At 37.0% G+C, this 17,339-nt stretch overlaps 1 protein-coding gene and 1 pseudogene across 9 annotated transcripts in view; one reads left to right on the forward strand and one right to left on the reverse strand.

The window, feature by feature from the left end:
- Positions 1-17,339, reverse strand: part of METTL25 (methyltransferase like 25) — a 161,344-nt gene that overhangs the window by 87,855 nt on the left and 56,150 nt on the right. The gene's annotated exons all lie outside the window — the stretch shown is intronic.
- On the forward strand, positions 519-3,320 carry LOC121040682 (WW domain-binding protein 2-like; annotated as a pseudogene).

Raw genomic sequence — 17,339 nt, forward strand, 5'->3', positions numbered from 1 at the left:
ATTCCAATGATGCAAACCCTACATCTACTTACTGTTAACTTCCTGACCGACACCCATTTCACTTAGAATAAGACTTGTAATATCCTATGCAGCTCTATGTGATCGATACTCTCCACCCAGAGCTATTGCCTCCCTGAGCTCCTCTCCTACTGGTCTTCCTCATGTCCACTCTGGCTTCTTACTATTCGTCAAATATGTCAGTTTATTCCACTTGTGTGGAATGATTTTCCCCCAGCTACTCGGTGACTCACTTACCTTTTTCATGTCTTTGCTAAAATCTCACCTCTTAATGAAGTTTCTCCTGACCCTGTATTTAATTTACTTACTTAGATTGTTTATTATTTATTCTCCTCCTTCTATTCTCATCCAATGTATTCTTTTTTTTTTTTTTTTCATTTTAGACAGACAGAGAGAGAGAGAGCATGAGTGAGGGAGAGGGGCAAAGGGAGACAGAATCTTAAGCAGTCTCCATGCTGACACAGGGCTTGATCTCATGACCCTGGGATCACAACCTGAGCTGAAATCAAGAGCTGGATGCTCAAATGATTGAGCCGCCCAGCCACCCCCGTATCCAATGTATTCTTGATCTGAACTTTTATAACTATTTCCTAAATAGTCTCCCTGTCCCTGATCTAGCTCCATGTCAATCTATCCTCTATATATCCCCAAATCACTACCTTTCAGAAATGTAGATGAGTATATGCAACTCCTTTGCATTAAATCACTACACAAGAGATATTTTTATGGAACAAAACGTATTTTGTTTCCCACTGAATAATATTCTGACACCTCAGAACAGCATTCCTGGCTCTCAATATCTGGTCCTAATTTGCTTTTGACCATATTTTCAGTTTCTAATACCATCACCCTCAACTCATTCTCAGATACACATCTACATGGACTTATTTCACTCAGAAAAAGCCACAGTTTCTGCCTCTATGTTTCTTCTCCAAAAGTTCTCAAAATGTCCTTTCCTATCTCAGTCATTTTTCTAAATGAAGACCAAACACTGCCTCTTTTAAAAAGCTTTCTCTTATCCCTTAGTTATGAAAAATTATTCTCTCTTCTAGTCTTAACAGTATTTGGTTTATACATCCATCATTTATCACTTCTTTCATCCATTTTTTAAAATAATTCACAGTCATAGTTGATTAAGGTCTATGGGCCAGGAATATATCACTCTCAGATATGCATGAAAGTTCTTTGTAATTGCTTCTTAATTCCTCACTAGATCACCAGCTTCCCTAAGGGGAAAGAGAGTGTCTCACTTATCTGACATATCTAGTGTCTCCTACAGAACTTTGTTGAATTGAATAAAAACAATTAGATAGATGAACCAGTATTATATACATGCCCTCATTATATTTTGGAAAAAGCGATATTCTTTTTAAGTTTCTTTAAACCTAAATGAAATTTGAGTGGAATGATTTTATCTGGGAAAAAGAAACAGGTGTTATGCTTTTAAATATATAAATTTTTGTCACCTAAGTTAATAATCTTAATTTACATTACACCTCCCTAAATAGAGGGTTTTAGAATCTTATTTAAAATCACAATAACCATTACTGAAATACATAAAAGGTTGGGGGGGTAGGATAGAAAAAAACATACGGGCCTTTTCCGAGAGACTATGGTACTCAACAAGAATCACTCGCAGGGTGGCAGAATGATCGTCAACAACACTGAGAGCATCCTAATGTTTTAATACTGTGTGGAACTTACATTCAAAGACATGAAGAAGGTGCCTGTGGCCTTCAAAGAGACTAAGAAGTCCTTCATGGTGCTGTTTTATCTGATGAAGGACTGTGAGATCAAGCAGACTGTGTTTGGTGCAAACTACATCAAGAGGACAGTGAAGGCTGGAGCAGGAGGTGGCTGGGAAGGCTCTGCGACACACAAGTTGACCTTTATGGTAGGGAGTGCCATCATGTTTGGACAACAGATACTGCAAGTGGCATCTCAAGCCTCCCAAGGTGAAGCCCCCAAAATAGAGTCTATGGGTATTCCTTACATGCTCAGTGGGACCTAGGTCTTTCCCCTGTCAATGGAATGTATCCACTGCCCCCACTTGAGGTTCCAGGACCTCCTATGATGGATGGGGTCATGGGTTATGTGCCCCATCCTAGGCCCATGGAACCTCCAGTCAGCATCCCTGAAGTCCCCTCCACTCCTGGAGCTGAAGGTAATGCTGCAGAAGCGGCTACCAGAGACTATTACAATCTGGGTAACCCACATGATGTCTACACTCCCACGAACCAGCTTCGGCCACCTTCCTACTACCCGTCTCCCCATGGAAGAAGAACCAGCATACCCTTCCTGCTCCTGCCTCCCACCCCTGCTCACTCTTCCCTACCCTTCCTTCCCCTTGGGACTGAGAGGTGACGGAAGGGCCTTGTTCTTCCTTCAGGTCTGATTATAAACCACTTCCTAGGGACTGGTGTTGAGGGAAAGGGGGCCCCTGACTCGGGAGCCATGCCTCCCAGCTTCTCAAGCTAGCCCAGAGCCCACGGCGCTGCTTGGATGCACTTCCCTCTCACCATCCCTGGTGCTCTCCTCAGGAGCGTGGGTGATCATCTCGTTCCTGTCTTGCTCTGGTAGCTTCTACTCACAGAGGGACTTTCTGGCCACCTTGTCTACTCAGTACAGCTCCCTCGTTTGAGAATCTACGTTATATTCAGCCTTGTGAGCTCCCCCAGATCAGCCTCATATGTCTTCCTGAGGGCCTCTGCCAGGCCCCCTTCACATTCCCTCCACTCTGGTCTGTGCCTAACCGTGAAAGGCCACCTTTTCAGTGGACTGTCAGCCCTCATTCCTATCCCAGCCTGCCTCCAGCCCGTCACACTCACCTTCCCCTCCCTGACCTGTCCTTGGTCATCTGCTGCCACTGCATTGTGACTTTTGGAACTTTAACACGAGCTTCCAGGTGGTGGGTGCCATCAATGCCAGGCTGCAGCAACAGGGAGGGAGCCCACTGCTTCCCTCCTAGTGCTTTTGGCATTTGTTTCTCTTTGCCTTCTTGCTTTTCCCTCTAGAAGGAACTTCCCAGACTGGAACTGGAGAATGAATGTTCATCCCACTATGACATCTGAGGACTGTTGGATGGGCTGGAACAAAGGCTCCTGACCCCTGGGGCCTGGCCTGAGCCTGTGTGCTGACCATGGCCTCTTACCAGCCCCTCACCCTGACCTCTTCCCTTTAAGTTTCATGCCTAATTGGTGATATATCCCCTAGAGGCACTAAAATTTGCTCTCATTTGCTTCTGGACTGGCCGTGAAGTGAGGAGATGGTTATTTAAAGAGAATTGCGTTTATTTGACAAAACAACCAGTTAATATACTAATGTGAAATAAGCCCTGTTTGCACCTTGATGTGTTTACTGAAAATGCATAGTAAAATGAAGTGACTGGGCGGCGGGGGGCGGGGGGGGGGGGATACATTAGGTAAGTGATTTTTGAAAAATTGTGCTTTGATACCTCACCCTCCTCTCTCCTGTGTAGTTTCTTTTACTGTTCATAACCTGACATTACATTTCTACTTATTTGTTTTCCAATTGCCTGATGCCTTATTAGAATATAAGCTTGATAAGGGCGGGGGCTTTGTTTTGTTCAATCTTGTATCCCTAGTACTTAGGATAGTGACTAGCATGTGATAGACACCCAATAAGTATTTCTCATATGAATGAAAAAAAATTACAAAATCCTGGAGTAAACCAAACTAAAACTGGGCAAGATTAACATGACGACCTGAAACAACAACATATAAATGAAGATACAATTTACACCCCAGAAAGGAGAAATTGACATCCTAAAGACATCAATTCTCTCCATAATGATCTTTAAATTCAATGCACGACAATTAAAATCCCAACAGATTTTTTCATGGATCCTAACAATCTAATTTAAAACCCATTCAATACATGAATCATCTAAATCAGCTTTTACTTTGAATTTGGTCAGCAAAGTTTATTATGCCCATATATTATAAAGAAAATGAAATAATTTTAAAATCATTTTTTCTAAGCACAAAACATTTTGCAACTTTCCATATAAATTTGCATTATAAACTACACATACTTTAATCCTAAATGAAAGACTTAAGTAAATTTTTCTACTTAAGCCTTATTAAATGTTTGATGTGATCAGCATTTTGATTCTCCTTGAGCAAGCTTTTGGATAAATAAAATATTTCTTCTCCAAACATTGAAGTGGCTCCAAATTGCTAATATTTCATATGTACTTTTAATATTAACTATCTCCTTCCTATGTTTATTTATTTTTTTTTTTTGCATCCATACTACAAACATGACAAAGAGCTCTAGTAAAATATGAAACAAAGATGCCTATTGTTTGACTTTCCTAGCTGGTATTGTTCACGGAGTGTGCACTGCCATGCCATCTGTAATTGACAACCCCAGACAATGGCTGGACTGCTGTCATCAATCCTTGCTTAACTAAAATCTCTTCTTTTGTGGAACTCATTCAGTAATCCTGTACTTGGTCTCTAAAATGAGTAAAATTGTATTTGTATGTCTTTTCGTTGAGAGAGCAATTAAGTAAAACTGTCACTTTTAAAAATACATAAAGTCAAACCCTTTTGAAAGAGAAAATGCATGAGGTTAGCTAAGAAAACTCTGAAAAAAAATGAGAACTTTGGGGGACTTCCTCTAGCAGATTTCAAAGGTTCCAATAAACTATATTAATGAAGGAAGAATAGTATTATCAGACGAATCAACCGATGAAGGGACTAGAAGAGAACTCATAAACGCATTATACGATAAAGGTGTCATTTTATATCAGTGTGGCAAAGCATGGATTATTCAATAAATAGCATTTAGAAAACTATAAGATTACAGACATTTCTTGAATCATACATACAAAATAAACCCAGATAGATTATGGAACTAGGTAAAACAAAAACTATAACTATAAAAGAGGAGAAAATTATAAAACAAATGTTAACCAATACAGGAGAAGCTAAGTAGAATATGATATGTCCATTCCATGGAATACTTTGTAGTGTGTAAAACAAATGTATGAAAAGAGCTCCAAGATATGTTGCTAAGTAAAAGGACAAAACTATATTGTTCTTCTTCTTCTTTTTTTTAATCACACCTTCTTGCTCATCTTTCTTACCTTCCCAATCTCCTCTGGAATGTGCTTGGGTTCAGTCTCTGTACTTCTTCATCATTTCTATTCCCTAAGTGATCTCATTCAGACTATATGTTAATAACTCGCAAATTTTTTACATTTGACCCATATTTGTCCTCAGGAATCCAGAATTATCTATCCAATTCATAACGCAACTTCTGCACTTGAATTTCTAAGAGGCATGTCAAACTCAACCTATCCCAAACAACTTCCCTCTCAATTTTACTCTTTCTGCAGTCATATCCAGTTCACTAAATGACAACTCCACCTTTCCACTGTTTCAGTTCAAATACTTTTGAGGTATGCCCTTTTTTCCATTCTTTTCCACACCTCCACTGTCAATAATTCTGCTGACAATACTTTAAAACTATATCCAAAATTTAATAATTTCTTCCTAATCTTCCCCTCTGACCTAAACCACCATTATCTCTCACCTAGTTTATTGCTCACCTGAATTATAGCTTCCTAAATGATCTCTGTGTTTTGGCCTTTAACTATGTTTCAGTCGTATTGGTCTTTTTGGTGTTCCTTGAAGTAGCAAGCAAGCTCCTGCCTTGGTTTTTTTACCTCTGTTCCCTCTGCCTGGAACACTCTTCCTCCAAGATAACTGCATGGTTTCCTCCATCATCTTTCAACTGTCTACATACATGTTATCTTAAAAAAGCCTTCCCTGGCTACTCTATATAAAATACCATCCCTCCTCATCCCGCTCTTACTTTGCTTTAATTTTCTTAATAGCACTTATCACCATCTGATATACAATATATATATATATAAAATGACATGCAAGCAGGAGCTTTTTTTCCCTTTCAATCTCTGTAGCTTCCAGAAAAGTACATGGCACACTGTAGACACACAATAAATATTTGTGGAGAGAATGGATAGATGAATGGATGAATGATTACATTCAAATGATTCCTTTCCTCAAAAAAAACCAAGATATTTGTACATATGTATATGTATCTGTCCATGTACAAATACAGAAACATGAGAAGGGATTATCATTGTGGGTAGTGACACTGAACAAAGACTTTCACTTTTTACTACATATTTGTATACTTTTAGAATTTGTTTTATAATGATAATATATTTATGTACTACTGATGCTAAAAGGTAAATATATAAAAAATGTTGCTTAATATTTTGAATGCATTCAGTTCAATTATTAAGCTTATTTTTTGTGTGACATGCATCTATATCATTTTTATAATGCTTATAATAAAGATAAAATATAGGTTGATAGGTATCTTAATGTTTTTCACAAAATATTGTTACTTTAACATAGGTTAACTACACATCATTTACCAGCCCTTTTATCTGTTTTTAAATTTAGTTTCTGTTCCATGTCATTCTCTTCAAGGACGGACTAACACTTCTTAGGCTTCCTTAAAAGTATTCTTCAAGGGAATCTGAAGACTTCAAGTAAAGTCTTGTTACACTCTCAAGTAAAGATAATGTTTGGATTTTAGTTGTAAAAATTTAGGAACTTATTTCTAACAGAGTTTTATAGGTTGAAATTAGCATAGAGGCTATAGGACAATTCTATGAAAATTTCTTGATTTTCATTTCAAATTTTAAATGAGGTTAAGTGAGTATGGTATTCAAAATATTACCTAAAGATAAAAGACATATTAAAATTATATTAAACTTCCCAGATTTCTTTTTTTTTTTTTTTGTAGATGTTCTTTCTATTTTTTTAAATCAAATTTGTTGTTAAATTGGTTTCCGTACAACACCCAGCGCTCATCCCAACAGGTGCCCTCCTCAATGACCATCACCCCCTTTCCCTTCCTCCCCACCCCCTATCAACCCTCAGTTTGTTCTCAGTATTTAAGAGTCTCTTATGGTTTGCCTCCTTCTCTCTCTGTAACTTTTTTTCTCCCCATCCCCTCCCCCCCAGTCTTCTGTTGAGTTGCTCAGAATCCACATATGAGTGAAAACATATGGTATCTGTCTTTCTCTGCCTGACTTATTTCACTTAACATAACACTCTGCAGTTCCATCCACGTTGCTACAAAAGGCCATATTTCATTCTTTCTCATTACCAAGCAGTATTCCATTGTATATATAAACCACATGTTCTTTATCCATTCATCAGTTGATGGACATTTAGGCTCTTTCCATAATTTGGCTATTGTTGAAAGTGCTGATTTAAACATTGGGGTACAAGTGCCCCTATGCATCAGCACTCCTGTATTCCCTGGGTAAATTCCTAGCAGTGCTATTGCTGGGTCATAAGGTAGATCTATTTTTAATTTTTTGAGGAACTTTCACACTGTTTTCCAGAGTGGCTGCACCAGTTTGCATTCCCGACCAACAGTGCAAGAGGGTTCCCGTTTCTCCACATCCTCTCCAGCATCTATAGTCTCCTGGTTTGTTCATTGTAGCCACTCTGACCGGCAAGAGGTGGTATCTCAGTGTGGTTTTGATTTGTATTTCCCTGATGAGGAGTGACATTGAGCAGATCTTTTCATGTGCCTGTTGGCCATCTGAATGTCTTCTTTAGAAAGGTGTCTATTCATGTCTTCTGCCCAGTTCTTCACCAGATTATTTGTTTTTTGGGTGTGGAGTTTGGTGAGTTCTTTATAGATTTTGGATACTAGCCCTTTATCCAATACGTCAGTTGCAAATATCTTTTCCGATTCCATCGGTTGCCTTTTAGTTTTGTTGATTGTTTCCTTTCCAGTGCAGAAGATTTTTATATTGATGAGGTCACAATAGTTCATTTTTGCTTTTAATTCCCTTGCCTTTGGAGACGTGTCAAGTAAGAAATTGCTGTGGCTGAGGTCAGAGAGGTTTTTTTTCCTGCTTTCTCCTTTGGGCTTTTGGTAGTTTCCTGTCTCACATTCAGGTCCTTCATCCATTTTGAGTTTATCTTTGTGAATGGTGTATTCTGCACGTTGCTGTCCAGTTCTCCCAGCACCATTTGTTAAAGAGACCATCTTTTTTCCATCAGATATTCTTTCCTGCTTTGTCAAAGATTAGTTGGCCATACATTTGTAGGTCCAATTCTGGAGTCTCTATTCTATGTGTCTGTTTTTGTGACAATACCATGCTGTCTTGATGATTACAGCTTTGTAGTAGAGGTTAAAGTCTGGGATTGTGATGCCTCCCGGTTTGGTTTTCTTCTTCAATATTACTTTGGCTACCATACAAATTTTAGGATTGCTTGTTCTAGCTTCGAGAAGAATGCTGGTGCAATTTTGATTGGGATTGCATTGAATGTGTAGATAGCCTTGGGTAGCATTGACATTTTAACAATATTTATTCTTCCAATTCATGAGCACGGAATATTTTTCCATTTCTTTGTATCTTCTTCAATTTCCTTCATAAGCTTTCTATAGTTTTCAGCATAAAGATCTTTTACATCTTTGGTTAGGTTTATTCCTAGGTATTTTATAATTCTTGGTGCAACTGTGAATGGGATCAGTTTCTTGATTTGTCTTTCTGTTGCTTCATTATTAGTGTATAAGAATGCAACTGATTTCTGTACATTAATTTTGTATCCTGCGACTTTGCTGAATTCATGTATCAGTTCTAGCAGACTTTTGGTGGAGTCTATCGGGTTTTCCATGTATAGTATCATGTCATCTGCAAAAAGTGAAAGCTTGACTTCATCTATGCCAATTTTGATGCCTTTGATTTCTTTTGTTGTCTGATTGCTGATGCTAGCACTTCCAACATTATGTTAAACAACAGCAGTGAGAGTGGACATCCCTGTCATGCTCCTGATCTCAGGGGGAAAGCTCTCAGTTTTGAGGGTGATATTAGCTGTGGGCTTTTCATAAGTGGCTTTTATGATGTTTAAGTATGTTTCTTCTATACCAACTTTCTTGAGGGTTTTTATTAAGAAAGGATGCTGAATTTTGTCGGATGCTTTTTCTGCATCAATTGACAGGATCATATGGTTCTTATCTTTTCTTTTATTAATGTGATGTATCACGTTGATTGATTTGTGAATATTGAACCAGCCCTGCAGCCCAGGAATGAATCCTACTTGATCATGGTGAATAATTCTTTTTATATGCTGTTGAATTCGATTTACTAGTATCTTACTGAGAATTTTTGCATCCATATTCATCAGGGATATTGGCCTGTAGTTCTTTTTTTGCTGGGTTTCTGTCTGGTTTGCAAATCAAAGTAATGCTCGCTTCCCAGAATGAGTCTGGAAGTTTTCCTTCCCTTTCTATTTTTTGGAACAGCTTGAGAAGGATAGGTATTATCTCTGCTTTAAATGTCAGGTAGAATTCCCCTGGGAAGCCATCTGGTCCTGGACTCTTATTTGTTGGGAGATTTTTGATAACTGATTCAATTTCTTCACTGGTTATGGGTCTGTTCAAATTTTCTATTTCTTTCTGCTTGAGTTTTGGAAGTGTGTGGGTGCTTAGGAATTTGTCCATTTCTTCCAGGTTGTCCAGTTTGTTGGCATATGATTTTTCATAGTATTCCCTGATAATTGCTTGTATTTCTGAGGGATTAGTTGTAATAATTCCATTTTCATTCATGATTTTATCTATTTGGGTGATCTCCCCTTTCTTTTTGAGAAGCCTCGCTAGTGGTTTATAAACTTTGTTTATTTTTTCAAAAAACCCACTCTTGGTTTCATTGATCTGTTCTACTGTTTTTTTTTAGATTCTATATTGTTTATTTCTGCTGTTATCTTTATTATTTCTCTTCTTCTGCTGGGTTGGGGTGTCTTTGCTGTTCTGCTTCTAGTTCCTTTAGGTGTGCTGTTAGATTTTGTATTTGGGATTTTTCTTGTTTCTTGAGATAGGCTGAATTGCAATGTATTTTCCTCTCAGGACTGCCTTTGCTGCATCCCAAAGCATTTGGATTGTTGTATTTTCATTTTCATTTGTTTCCATATATTTTTCCAAATATATTTCCATATATTTCTTCTCTAATTGCCTGGTTGACCCATTCTTTCTTTAGTAGGGTGTTCTTTAACCTCCATGCTTTTGGAGGTTTTCCAGACTTTCCTGTGGTTGATTTCAAGTTTCATAGCATTGTGGTCTGAAAGTGTGCACGGTATGATTGCAATTCTTTTATACTTATGAAGGGCTATTTTGTGACCCTGTATGTGATCTATCTTGAAGAATGTTCCATGTGCACTTGAGAAGAAAGTATATTCTGACGCTTTGGGATGCAGAGTTCTAAATATATCTGTCAAGTCCTTCTGATCCCACATATCACTCAGGACCCTTGTTTCTTTATTTATTCTCTGTCTAGATGATCTATTCATTACTGTAAGTGGAGTATTAAAGTCTCCTGCAATTATCACATTCTTATCAATAAGGTTGCTTATGTTTGTGAGCAATTGTTTTATATATTTGGGGGCTCCTGTATTTGGTGCATAGACATTTATAATTGTTAGCTCTTCCTGGTGGATAGACCCTGTGATTATTATATAATGCCCTTCTTCATCTATTGTTACAACCTTTAATTTCAAGCCTAGTTTGTCAGATATAAGTATGGCTACTCCAGCTTCTTTTGACTTCCAGTAGCATGATAGATAGTTCTCCATCCCCTCACTTTTAATCTGAAGGTGTCCTCAGGTCTAAAATGAGTCTCTTATAGACAGCAGATAGATGGGTTGTTTTTTTTTAATCCATTCTGATACCCTATGTCTTTTTGTTGGAGCATTTAGTCCATTTACATTCAGTGTTATTATTGAAAGATATGAGTTTAGAGTCATTGTGATATCTGTAGGTTTCATGCTTGTAGTGGTATCTCTGGTACTTTGTGGTCCTTGCAACATTTCACTCACAGAATCTTCTTTAGGATCTCTTGTAGGGCTCATTTAGTGGTGATGAATTCCTTCAGTTTTTGTTTGTTTGGGAAAACCTTTATCTCTCCTTCTATTCTGAATGACAGACCTGCTGGGTAAAGGATTCTTGGCTGCATATTTTTTCTGTTCCTCACATTGAAGATTTCCTGCCATTCCTTTCTGGCCTGCCAAGTTCAGTAGATAGGTCTGCTACTACCCTTATGTGTCTACCTTTGTATGTTAAGGCCCGCTTATCCCTAGCTGCTTTCAGAATTCTCTCTTTATCCTTATATTTTGCCAGTTTTGCTATGATATGTTGTGCAGAAGATTGATTCAAGTTATGTCTGAAGGGGGGTCTCTGTGCCTCTTGGATTTCAATGCATGTTTCCTTCCCCAGATCAGGGAAGTTCAAGTACACCTTCAGTCCTTCTCTCTCTCTTCTTCTGCTGGAATTCCTATAATACAGATATTGTTCCGTCTGATTGCAACACTTATTTAATTCTTCCCTCACACTCCTGGATTTTTTAATCTTTTTCTCAGCTTCCTCTTTTTCCATAATTTTATCTTCTAATTCACATATTCTCTCTTCTGCCTCTTCAATCTGTGCTGTAGCCGCCTCCATTTTATTTTCCACCTCATTTATATTCATCATGACTATTTTTTAGTCCTTTGATCTCTGTAGCAATAGATTCTCTGCTGTCCTCTATGCTTTTTTGAAGCCCAGCGATTCATTTTATAACTATTTTTCTAAATTCTTGTTCTGTTATATTGCTTAAATTGGTTTGGATCAAGTTGTTAGCTGTTGATACTTCCTGGAATTTCTTTTGAGAAGAAATCTTCCATTTCATCAATTTGGCTAGTTTTCTGTCCCTAATGGATTTTAAAAGCTTGTTGTATGCTCTGCACCTGTGAGCACTGCTTTATTAAAGGAGGGTCATACACTGTCCAGGGCCTGGCCCTTCAGGAAGTGTTTTTTCCGGGACTGTTACTTGCTCTCTGTTGTGACTTTGGTTATTTTATTACCCTACTCGTAGTAATATTTTGGACCCTCCACCAGAGGTGCTTTGATTTGTTCCTTGGAGTAGCCCTGTAAAGGAAAACAGACAAAGAGGAGACAAAAACACACAAACACACAAACAAACAAAAACAAAAACCTAAAGACTAAAAACAAAAAACCCAAAAACACTGACTACAAGTAAAGAAGAGGGTGGAGGTGGTGCTGATGGAAGAGCACATACAAAGAGAGAAATGACAGGAGTGGGGGTGGGGGCGGGGGGAGAAGAAAAAATAAACATTGATTAGGCAGGTAGACTAAAAGGCTTAATCCAGAGAGAGAGAAAGGAAAATAAAGGAGGTGGGGAAAATGAAACAAAGATAAAGTTACCCAGACAGAGAAACTATATGGCTTGATTATCTCAGAGAGAGAGAGAGGAGTGTAAAGAAGGAGGTGTAGAAAATGTATCAAGATAATGGATTAAATATGTCTGTTTAGACAGACCAATGACCGGAGTAACCAGCATGCAGCCCTCCATGGAGGGTACCACTTCCTCCAGCTGCGGACTGAGACTCTGACCTACCACCACACCCAGGCCTGGCTCCCCTCCTCCCCAGGTGCACGAACAGGGAGCTGGCCCCAGTCTCAAGAAAGTTAGAGATCGGATTCCTCTCAGTCTTAGTCCCAGTCCGAGGTCTTTCTCCTGTCCAGATATGGTCCTGCACTTCCTTAGCCACTCTTTCTCTTCCCTTTGTCTTTCCGCAGGAGGGGGTCCCTCCCCTCCTTGCCCATGCAGCCCTTTTTTTAATCTCCCCCAGATCACTAAACTCCCCAGATTTCTGAAGCATTTATATATTACCAGTTGTTGAGTATATTAAAACTAAAACAATAAATATAAATAAATGACTATGTAAATCAGACCTATACTCGTCAACAATAGCAAATATAGTAAGTTGAAGAATAAATTCAAAACAGTACAACTAGAAAAGAAATAGCTAGATAATTTGAAAGTAGGTAAACTCTGGGGTGCCTGCATGGCTCAGCTCTTTAAGCGTCTGACTCTTCATTTTGGCTTAGGTCACGATCTCATGGTTTGTGGGATCAAGCCCTGCATCAGGCTCCCTGCTGGCAGCACCGGGCCTGCTTGGGATTCTCTCTCTCCCTCTCTTTCTGCTCCCTCCCCATTTGCACTCTCTCTCTCTAAAAATAAATACGTAAAAAAAAAAAGTAGGTAAATCTTAAAAATTGCTCTATTCTCTTGAAATTATTAGAATATGTATATGAGTATAAAAATTTGGTAACTTAAAAAGATAGAATTTATGTGTGGCTATCAAAAATGATTCAAGTTGTAAAGGAGATACTAGAGAAAGATCCTAGAATCCAAGACATTTAAAGAAAATCATAGCACAATCATATGTTCATGTTAATTAATTCATATATTCCATAAATACGTATTGAGCCCCTACTGGTCTTCTTCTGCCTTCACTAGAACATACCTTCAGTTTAAGTCAGTAAGATACATATTCCACGTATGGGCTTTTTCTACACAGGCTATTCCAAAGCACAGTTAGTTAGTCAATGATAAAAGAGTCATTAATTATTTCTCATTTCTCTCTAGACCATGCCAAGTGTAGCCCTGTTTATAACATCCTTCTTTCTGCATGCATCTCATCTCTACTTCTAGTTCCATTATATAAGCAATGGACTCATATGTCATTTATCCTTTCGTTAACGGTGCAGCTAGGAATCTCAAGGGAATACGTAAATTATAGTGTACATACAACAGAAAATAAACAGCTAGTTTAAAATGTATCTATTACCTTGATAGTCATATCTGTGGTAAGATATTGTTTCTTAATGACTCCTGCTACATAACTGTCCTGGTATTTTTGTGTATGACAATAAGAATGACAGAGTCTAGGTGCTGAGAGAAAATGCTCCATTGGTCTGGCAAAACTGTGATAGTAGCTCCCCAATACCGCTTCTTACCGTGACTGACAAGTTTCCTCGGCTGTTCTTGTTGGACTCTTTCCCAGTCTTTTATCAATTTTGAAAAAGGAGTTTACACTGAGATACATATGGAACATCTGAAACATTAAGTCAATGAGACAGTCTTTACACTAACATTATGAATCATGTTGTGACTTCATTCCAATGAGAATTTCGCTCATTGTGCCAGACCAATGATGAAACAAATTTAGACAACTTGCTTATAATTTATTTACCAAGGGAAAAAGAAATGTGAGAATACTTATTTATAGCAAAATATTTTTCAAGATCATGTGCTGTATGGTATACAAATCCAAATTTGTATATAAAACTAGCAAAATGTAAACTAGTTTTTTTTAAAGCCTGTTTTATATTAGTTTGATAGTCAACTTTCTGATAACAATTTCTATTAGTTTTGATTTCATATTACTTAATATTTGAAACATAAACTATTTCTCTTTACTCTTTCAAGTAGAATATTAATTTTCTATTTTAGATGTAATCACATTCTTGACTTCTTTTATTTACCATGAGCACAAGGAGAACTTTTTTTTATGCTGAATAAATATAATCTCCATGAGCTTCAGAAACAACTTTATGAGTCATGAGAAATAATGATGTGCAAACTAAAGAAAGAAAGGGGCAAAATGTATTAAAACTCCATATTTAACTACTTCTAGACAACAAGAAGATGCCCTATAGCAAAGGATAAATCAGAGCCAATACTCTAGAAAACGTATAACTGACTGAAGATTAGATACAGCTGTCTATGTGAGGTAATTGTGTAAAGACTGCCAACTACATCTAGAAATCTCTATAGTTTTCCCATATTAATTGGCAAGAATTGTTCTGAGACATAAACCCATCTGAAATAGTGAGAAGTAATGTGATATTGTAACAAAAGCTTATAAACAGCTGAATCTACAAGGCTGACAATAGAGTCTCCTTATCTTTTGTCAGATTACAAGAGCAATACCTTATTCCAGCTGAGATAGCTTCTGATGGTTTCTTACTGAATAACTGAATAAGCTAATAAACTGTTAATATTGATAATTAAGTACATGAAAACATAACTATGCACTTACTGTAAATTATTATTAGATAACTTTATTTCTTAGAAACCAAACTTGGGGAAAGACAGCACTTACGGCCATTATTACACTGATTTTCAAAAACTCCATATTATCATTCAAGTGAAGAATCGAAGCAGGAAAGCAGAGTAACTGTTCATGCAAATCCGGCATAATTTAGAAAAAAAGGATACTGAAACTAAAACTAAATGTCATGATAAATATAGGTGAGGTTCCATTGAAAACAAAAGGCATATTTTAGAAAGTTACATTCAAGTCACAGAATCATTATCAGAGCCAGGAGAGACCTCCAAAATCAGGCACACTGATTTATCCAAGGCTATATTATTGCAGAGACAGAAATAAAACTCTAAGCAGTCAAAGCATGTCCTCTTCTAGGTGGTGTTCTTAGACTCCTCTGGGCATTTATTTTATTTTTTATTTTTTTTTAGAAATACAGGCATAAAGAGAGAGACAATGAGAGAGAAGAATTCTTTTAAATGTTTGTTTATTTTTTGAGAGAGGGAGAGCTAGTGCAGGGGAAGGGCAGAGAGAGAGAGAGAAAGGATCAAAAGCACAAACCATAAGACCATGACTTGAGCCAAAGTCAGACGCTTAACTGACTAAGCCACCCAGGCGCCCCTCCCCTGAACATTTGAATGTCACCATCTCTATGCTTCCAATGTAACTTATAACTCTAACATAGTACCTATCACACTGTATTACAGCTGTCTTTTGTTATCTGTCTTCCCATTGAGTTATCCATTTCTTTAAAGCCTTTTATCTAGAAATCCCTGGTATCTAGCAGACTGGGCAGTTAGTGGATACACAGTTCCTGGAGTATCTTCTAGATCTTAGCATACTCTATGTTGAATAAATGTTTACTGATATTCTCAATGCCCAAAGTTGTTACTGAATCAGCTCTTCTGTTTTCATAATTTCAGAGTCTTTATTTTAATTGCACATTGGTTTTGAATTCAAAGGAGTTGCTAAAAAAAATTCTATGCCCCAATATCCAAATTCTGGATCAAATATTAATGATTTATAGAAAGACTAAAGAAAGTTCCTTGAAAAGAATATGAAATATAATCAATCATTTGTAACTTATTTTTTTTAAGCTTTCTTTTCTTCAAGGAATTGTCTGAAATGTAACTATAGTTTTTAAATAATAATTTGTTTTTATTTTTACAGGTTTTAGGCTAAAACTCTTAGAAAACAATTTAAGTGATGAATACGTGATGTAGTAGGCATCATGATATATAAATAAAGCAAAGTATTTTCTCTTCAATTTTGAGTTTATGAATAGAAAAAATCCCTGTGATAATCAGGTATGAAATTACAGTCCTTATGTGAAAAATTGGACTGAAAAAGGAACAAACTTGGGGAGATACAAATACTCTTTTATATCTGTCAAAATAAAGCAACTCATTCTTCTAACAAATACAAACTTAATATCTGCTATATATCAGACATTGTTTGGGACACTTAACAAATTAGGTGATTTGCAGTTCAAATGAGCAAATTAACTTACTTGTAACAAACATAAATTCATATTTATTTTACACTATGTGTTATAGCCAGTGGTGTCATGAAGCTGGCTCCTAATGGCTCTAGAGAAAGCCGACTGTGTCATTTCTTCCCAGTTAACATTCAGTGACATCAGGATGGTAGCTTCAAATTGGCCAAGTGTATTTATACCATGGAAATCAGGAAACACTAATATTAGGGGCTTTTATTCAGGGGCAAAGCCAACCATTAAAAATTTACCACCATACTACTGGCTGTAACCCATTAAGAGGGTCATAAAATCAAATTAGTCAATTATGACCAATATTTTATAAAATTTAATAGAAAGGAATAAAATAAAAACATTAGCATGCATTAACTGTTGTAAGATCCAGTATCTTTCAAACAACAAACATTAAGTAACCAAAAAGAAAAAAAATAAGCACTTTTCTTGTGAAATTTCTGTACCAGTTTATCTATTAGTCTATTCATATAATACAGGGTAGTGATGTAAAATATATTTCTTAATGTGGAACTGAGTTTTAAAAAGGTGAAACCAGTATTATAATCAAGAGAACAAATATAATCTTCTTCCACAAACATGTTTTACAACCTTTGTGGTCATCATATGCTTTGTGGTTAAAGATTACATGCTTCAGAGAGAAATAAAAACTTCATAGTTAATGGGTAGGTATTTAGAAGGTTTTTTCTTTCTTCTCAAGGAAAACCAAAGAGGGAATTATAATTTATGAACACAAAGGAATCTGAGTTTTTGTAGGTTTAAAATTAAATAAGACCTCTGTCTCATCAGGATAGTGTGCTTTCATCATTTTGCTCTAGTGGCCTCTGGAATGTAAACCTTCTCTT

This window comes from Herpailurus yagouaroundi, unplaced genomic scaffold (assembly GCF_014898765.1).
Source record: "Herpailurus yagouaroundi ecotype Mexico unplaced genomic scaffold, PumYag 182, whole genome shotgun sequence".
Taxonomy (NCBI): Eukaryota; Metazoa; Chordata; class Mammalia; order Carnivora; family Felidae; genus Herpailurus; species Herpailurus yagouaroundi.